Source organism: Miscanthus floridulus, chromosome 3, assembly GCF_019320115.1.
Source record: "Miscanthus floridulus cultivar M001 chromosome 3, ASM1932011v1, whole genome shotgun sequence".
Classification (NCBI taxonomy): Eukaryota; Viridiplantae; Streptophyta; class Magnoliopsida; order Poales; family Poaceae; genus Miscanthus; species Miscanthus floridulus.
In genome coordinates this window covers 9,251,624-9,258,167 of record NC_089582.1, presented here as the reverse complement: position 1 = coordinate 9,258,167, position 6,544 = coordinate 9,251,624, and positions in this window count along the sequence as shown.

Genomic DNA, 6,544 nt, shown 5'->3' with positions numbered 1-6,544 from the left:
GTTTAGCCGCAGCCACTGTGTGTGTGAGATCTTTGTCTCATATACGTGTACGGGCACTGCCATTTGCACAGCTGAGATCTTTGTCTCGTGTATGTGTGCTGGCACTTAGGCGTAAAAGGTGCACCTGAGGCTTTCACGAATTAAGGCGTGTTCTACTCAAGGAGATTATCAATGGCTAAGAGAAGACAAAAGTGAGTAGTCGGCGAGAGCGCGATTGTGCGCAAGAGTTTTCTGCCGTCCGGCGAGTATTCGGCGAAGTGTAGCTCTGGAGGGTAATTCCTGTCGAGAGACGTACACAAATAGGTAGTCGGCGTGTTGCCCTGCATGCGGGAGACAAGCTGGAAAATTAATTAGAAAAGTGACTTAGCTTGATTCGTGAATGATTGTCAACGAAGCCGTGGCAGTCGTCGATGAAGCTGACTAGTCGAAGTCGATTCCGACTAGTTGCCAACGGTGTGAAGCCCGCCCCCGGCTAGTTTTCTAGTCGAGGTCGTTGTCGGCGGGCGTCGCGCGGCGTAGTCGAAGTAGTCCATCTTCGACTAGTTTTTTAGTTGAGACGAGTAGTTGAGGTTGTCATCGGCGGGTCGCCGAGTGCCCTTGCGAAGTTGGAGTAGTCGGCGGCGAGCGTCACGACACAGTCGAAGTAGTCGCCGGTGAGTCACCCGTCGAAGTAGTCGAGAAGAGTAGTTGAACAAGTCATCCTCGACTAGTAGCTAGTCGAGACGAGTAGTCGATGAGTCGCCGAGCGCCCTCGCGAAGTTGAAGTAGTCGTTGACGAGGTAGTTTGCGGCCGGATGTCGATGCTGCCGACTTGTCGTGGTGCGAACTTCTGGTAGCTTCTTTGGTATAAGTAAAAGAATTCTTCCGCTAGGCGCACATAATTTTCGCAATTTGATCTAGCGTTGCATGGTTAACAGCGGCACAGCAGCCTTAAGTAGCTGGAACATGTTACGGCAGTGTAGCACATGGCCTTGATCCCATAGGTCTGGATGAGCAGCAACTTTTGTGGTGGCTTTTTTGGAGTGCACGTAATTGAATTCCACTAATTTGACCTCAGCGGCTGGAAATAGTTGGCTGCCTCAGTATGCTATCTTTGATGCCTTCTATGGATAGCAGGAACACGGCATAGCTTGAATAATAATCAAAACGGATTCCTGTTAGGACTCTGGCCCAATGCCGTTGCCTTGATCCTATCGTGGACAGCGGCGGGTCAATTGCCTCTCTCCAGTCGGCCGTGGAATACGACCTCGGACGGCAGCATGTACTCAAGTCGGTCTTGTAATAATAGGGAATTTCATCCAGTCGGCGAGTTGTGATTGTCGGCACATAACAGCAACCATGCCGTGCTGAGTAGATTGATCTTGATGACGAGGTCCTTCGAGCTCTCGGATGCAATTTCACCGAAAGCCCCTACCTGGCGCGCCAGCTGTCGATGTTTCACCACCGATAGCCTACCACGGGGGTACCCGGGGTAGTTTGTTCAGGCTTCAGCTTATGTAGAACTCGACGGTAAATGCAAGAGACAGTCGATTTATCCTGGTTCGTACCCTCGACCATGATCGAGTAATAGCCCTACGTCTAGTCGGCGTTAGCCTTTGCGTTGGATTGATTGTAAAGTGTTGCGTTATCTAAGTCTCCCTCTGACCTCCCCATCTAACGAGCCCTACCCTCCTTTATATAGTCAGGAGGCCAGAGTCCTAGTTGGTTTACAATGTAGAGTCCTAGTAGGATTACAGGGTAGTATTACTACTAGGATTACATGGGAGGAATCCTAATCAAACTAGATCTCCTCTCTTCCTTGCGGTGTATCCTGTGGGTCCCGCATCGACAATTCCCTAAGGTATCTAGAAATTCACTAAGTAAGTTTGAAAGCACTAGACATCTTCACCTACGCAAGGTGGGTCGACAACAGGTGGACACATTTGATGCCTCCCCTTCATGTTACCATCAGATAAAAACAAGTCGGGCAGGTGGACACATTTAATGCCTCTCCTCCTTACCATCAGATAAAAACAATTCACCGACCATGCAGGGCCATTTGTACTTACACATGCATCCATGCATCTAAGACATGGCTTGGGTTGTGTGCATGTTGCTCCTGAGATGGTCGGTGGTTGGGGTTGGTCGCCATTACTACAGCTACCATAATTGCATTTGCATCCATGCTTGCAGAGGCGCTCGTTCCTTGTGGCTTTGTGCTTTGCGTCGCCTGCGGTTACGCCTACCATGACCCAAGTCTCCCCGCACTCTTTTTTGGGCTCTTGTCGGAACCTTGGCTTGCAGCCATATTAGTCATTAATGGCCTCGGACATCGCTCACCTCGAACACATAGGATGTGCATTCATGCATATCCTGTTTGTGCATTATTGTGTCGTATTGCTGGCAGATACGCCATCCATAGGTGTCACGCGTGTCGTAGTGTGCATGGCCGACTCATTCTTGTTACAGAGTTAGGTCTACACTGTGGTTTTGTGCTCCGCGTTCGCCCGTGAGTCACGTAAGTAGTGACCCACGTCTCCTCGTACCCCTTTTCTACGCTCTTGTCGGACCCTTGCCCTGTAGTCGTACTACTCAGTAATGGCACCGCACGTCACTCGCCTCGAACACGTGGAATTTGGTCGATTCGTTCGTAGTGATCCCGCGTAGGAACCCTAGTGAACCGCACTAGGACCATAGACTGCTCCGCCTTTATAAGCAGAGCCTGGCTTAGCCATTGGTACCACCACTCGGTGCACTTTAGCTTGCTTAGGTTTTCCCTTTGAGCAAGCTTTTTGCTCAGCCCTTCTTTGTAGCCATCGCCAGAAATGGCAGGAGCCTGGGTTAGTAGTTACTGCCTGAACGTTGAAGGTTTTCCTAGAATCCTGCATGCCACCCTACAAAAGCTTAGAGTCAAAGATCGTCCCGAGTATGAGGGTCATGAGTATGAGAAGCATGGCACCGATCGGTGTGAGGTTACCGTCTACATTGGGAAGAGTAAAGAGTTCCCCGACATCACCGACACCTGGAGTGTGACCGCAACTGGGTTTAACTTCACCGACACCTACCAGGTTGTGGCCCGCAAAGCTTTGCGGTACCTTTGTCAGCTCTATGAAGAGCCCATTGCCCGTACCCCCATGAGGTTCTTTCCACCCTTGGATAGGAATTGGCGGGCATGGAGGACTCGCATGGAGGCTTTGCAAGGGTAGGATGCGCAAGAAGATAGTCCTACCGTGGTGCACTTGACCACGTACCTACTTGCTCTGGATGAGCAGTATGACCGGTAAGCCTTGGAGCTGAGGGCGTGCCTCTGGCGCGCCGAAGAAGCTGAGATCTTCACTCGGATGCTCCAGGTGTAGCTCGCCGAAGCGCATGCCAGTGCTGCAGCTGCTGAGAGCCGGGAGACTGCCATGTCAGAAGCTCTGAAGGAGGCCGAAGATCGGCATGTTCATCAGCTGGGTGAGGCCTATCTGTTCACTAGGGCCAAGCGGAGGACGCTGGTTGATGAAAGGCAGGATGCCCCGATCTTGGAGGGGATCCCTATCCACCCGCCTGAAAGAAGGAGAACCGGTGATACAGAACCGCCAGCACCTCGACCTTCGGAAGTGTTAGAAGCAGAACCCTTGGTTCCTCTCACTCAGGCATTGCCATGAGAAGATGCAGATCCATAGCCAGGGAGGTAGAAGAATCCACCGAGCATAGGAATAAAGATGCGTGGTTCCAAGGTAGATTAGTTGCCTTGGGATGTTGTACCCGTAGTAGTAGTGCTTTTCGTCGCTGTCCTCCTGTATTGTACTCTTGCCGTTGTTGTCGTCCGTAGTTGTTGGATGCGTGTTGTAGTTTCACCTAAGGGGAGTGGATCCTAATTCATTTTTTTATAAACCCTCGTGTTAGGAGAAGTACTTGTGTTGTAGTTTTTGCTATTTCCACCTATAATGTAATCCTGCCCAATATTATGCTTTAAATCTAAGTGTGTTAGTTGCTTGAGTCTAACTCCATCAAATACTTCTTTCCACTAACATGTCATTGATTTGCTGGCCTAGAATAGGCACCATGTAATGACAACCAACCTCTATATTCGTTTACAATATTGAGACCAATCTTCCGTACTAACACGATAAGAAAATATATTAGACATATGACCTATATTTCTCAAAATTTTTTCTATTCCAAGCACATCACCCGCAGCGAAGCGTGGGCAGCAGTGGCCGGGGCCTATCATGTACTTGCTGAAGATTCATCTATGTCTGGTTAATGAAAGTTGAATTTTCCCTATAAAAAAAAGAACCACAAATTTTGATAAACTACCCGGCCGTGTCATGCATGTCAATATCAATATACTATTATTTTCTGTGATTGGTTCTCACTGGGTGGGCCTTAGTGTTTTGCTACTACAGTACTACTAGTTTGTGTTCGTCGTAACGTGTGGCACAATGCAATGCGAAATCAGGACCGGGCAGAGCAGGTGCTTTCAGAATATGTAATGGACTAGGAGCCCAATCTGAGTAGCTTTTGGGCTTCCAGCCCGTACAAAGCTGCCTAAGGTTCGCTGAAGGAAAAAAATCGTCTAACCTCTCTCAACTATTGCACAAGTCAGTTAAAAAAACTATTGCACAAGTCAGTTAAAAAAACTATTGCACAAGTCTAATTTATCTCCCTCAATTTAAAAACCAGATTTGTAGACTCTCCCATCTTTTTGTACCATCCGATTTACCTCCATGAGCGATTTCAAAAGTGGTTTTATAGCTGACACGACGCCACGTCATCCGCCCTACATGGCGCCACGTCAACCACCAAGGAGGTAAATTAAACTTTTGCAATAGTTTAGGGATATTAATTAAACTTCATAAAAAAACTGTAGAAATAATTTTCCAAAAAATTATCCAAATATTTTGAAAATACTGAAAACTGATCTAACCTCAAGAAAATATAGAAAAATTGTTTTAACTTACAAAAATATAATATTAGTTTCAGATTTTCCTAAAATCTTGCTTCATGTTTTCCTAGGATAGGCACCATAATACAAAATATATGATTTTAAGAAACACATGAAGTCTGGCATCTCGAGTCAGTCCAACCTATCTTCCTGGTTGATTCTATGTTCCCCGAGTCCCCGTGCATGCGCAGACCTATAATGGAGGCAGCAAACGGGGAAGCGGTCACGTCCATTCGGATTTGAGTATACATGTCCATGTCTTAGATAAATGTTTCCGTGCATAATTAGTTAAGTGTTTTCATATTTTACAATAAAATCGCTGAATTAAATAGCATCCTCTATAGTTTTTAGAGGAAGACCTCGTTAAATATCATAGCCCGCTATTTACAACACTGTATTTTTATTTAGAATTTCTCGTGTATGTCTAGATAGTTAAGCAAAGACGTGCTAGTGAGGAAACGTTGTTTGCGGTTTGCATTGCGGATTCACGTTGTAGTCTGCAAGGATTTGTCTTGGCTTGCATCCTCCATTTTATATTGGCCTACTTTTAGATTTTTGGAAACCATATAAGAGTCAAACAATTCTAAGCAAGAAAAAATGTATAACATGATTTTATAAAAAAATAAAATTGATTTCATATTTTATTTCTATGAATTTTCTAAGGTTAGATACAATTTTAGTATTTCTAAATTTTTTCCTAGAAAAATATTTGGATATCTATTTGAAAAGATATTTCTGTAATTTTTTTATGAAGTTTAATTGACCTCTCTGAACTATCGCGAAAGTCTGATTTACCTCCCTGTGACTAACATGGCGCCATGTTAACTAAAACCGCTTCAAAACTGCTTATATTAGGTAGGTAAATTGAGGGTGGTAAATCGAACTTGGGCCTTAGTTGAGGGATGTTAAATAGATTTTTTCCCCTTCTCTAATAAACATGTGGCAGACTAGCAGCCGTCGTTATGGGCCAGGCTGTATTCAAGAAACCACAAGAAGAAAAAATAAAGCCCACATCAAACATTTGCCGTAGAAAAAGAAAAAGAGAATCGACTGGGGGGCGACAGACGTAGTTTGTTTTGTTTCCTCTTTCTATCTCTCTGTCTGAGTGTCTGTTGCAGTCCATTCATGATTGCGTGGAACTAATGGAAAGATATGAGAAATGCAGCAGGAGCAGCATTTTGTGATGAAAAATGTGTGGCGCCTTGTCGATGTCACCATCACCAACCAAATTGCTCTGCTCAGAATTTTGTTTTGTATGTTTTCCTATGATTCTGTCTGTTCCACGTAGTGTAGTGTATGTATTTGTTACCCTGGCGTATTGTTTGTTCAAGAATAAAAAAGGCGTCTCTCCGTTTGTTTTTTTTTAACTAAGAGAACGAGAAAAAGCTGCATCTTTTGTTGTATATATGGTACTAATATAATGAAAAAGCTAAAGGTGTAGAAAAAAATCTTGGAAAGTAGTGGCACCCGTGATATTTTAGCTTTTTTCAGTCAGCGTAGAGGAAAAGGAAGAAGGGGGAGAGGAAGCGAAGGTGAGTTTGGATTCGTGAACTGCGACTGCACCATCCAGTCCAACCGTGATAAAAGCTAAGGCCCGATTTGCATCCTCTGGATTACGAGAATCCGGATAGA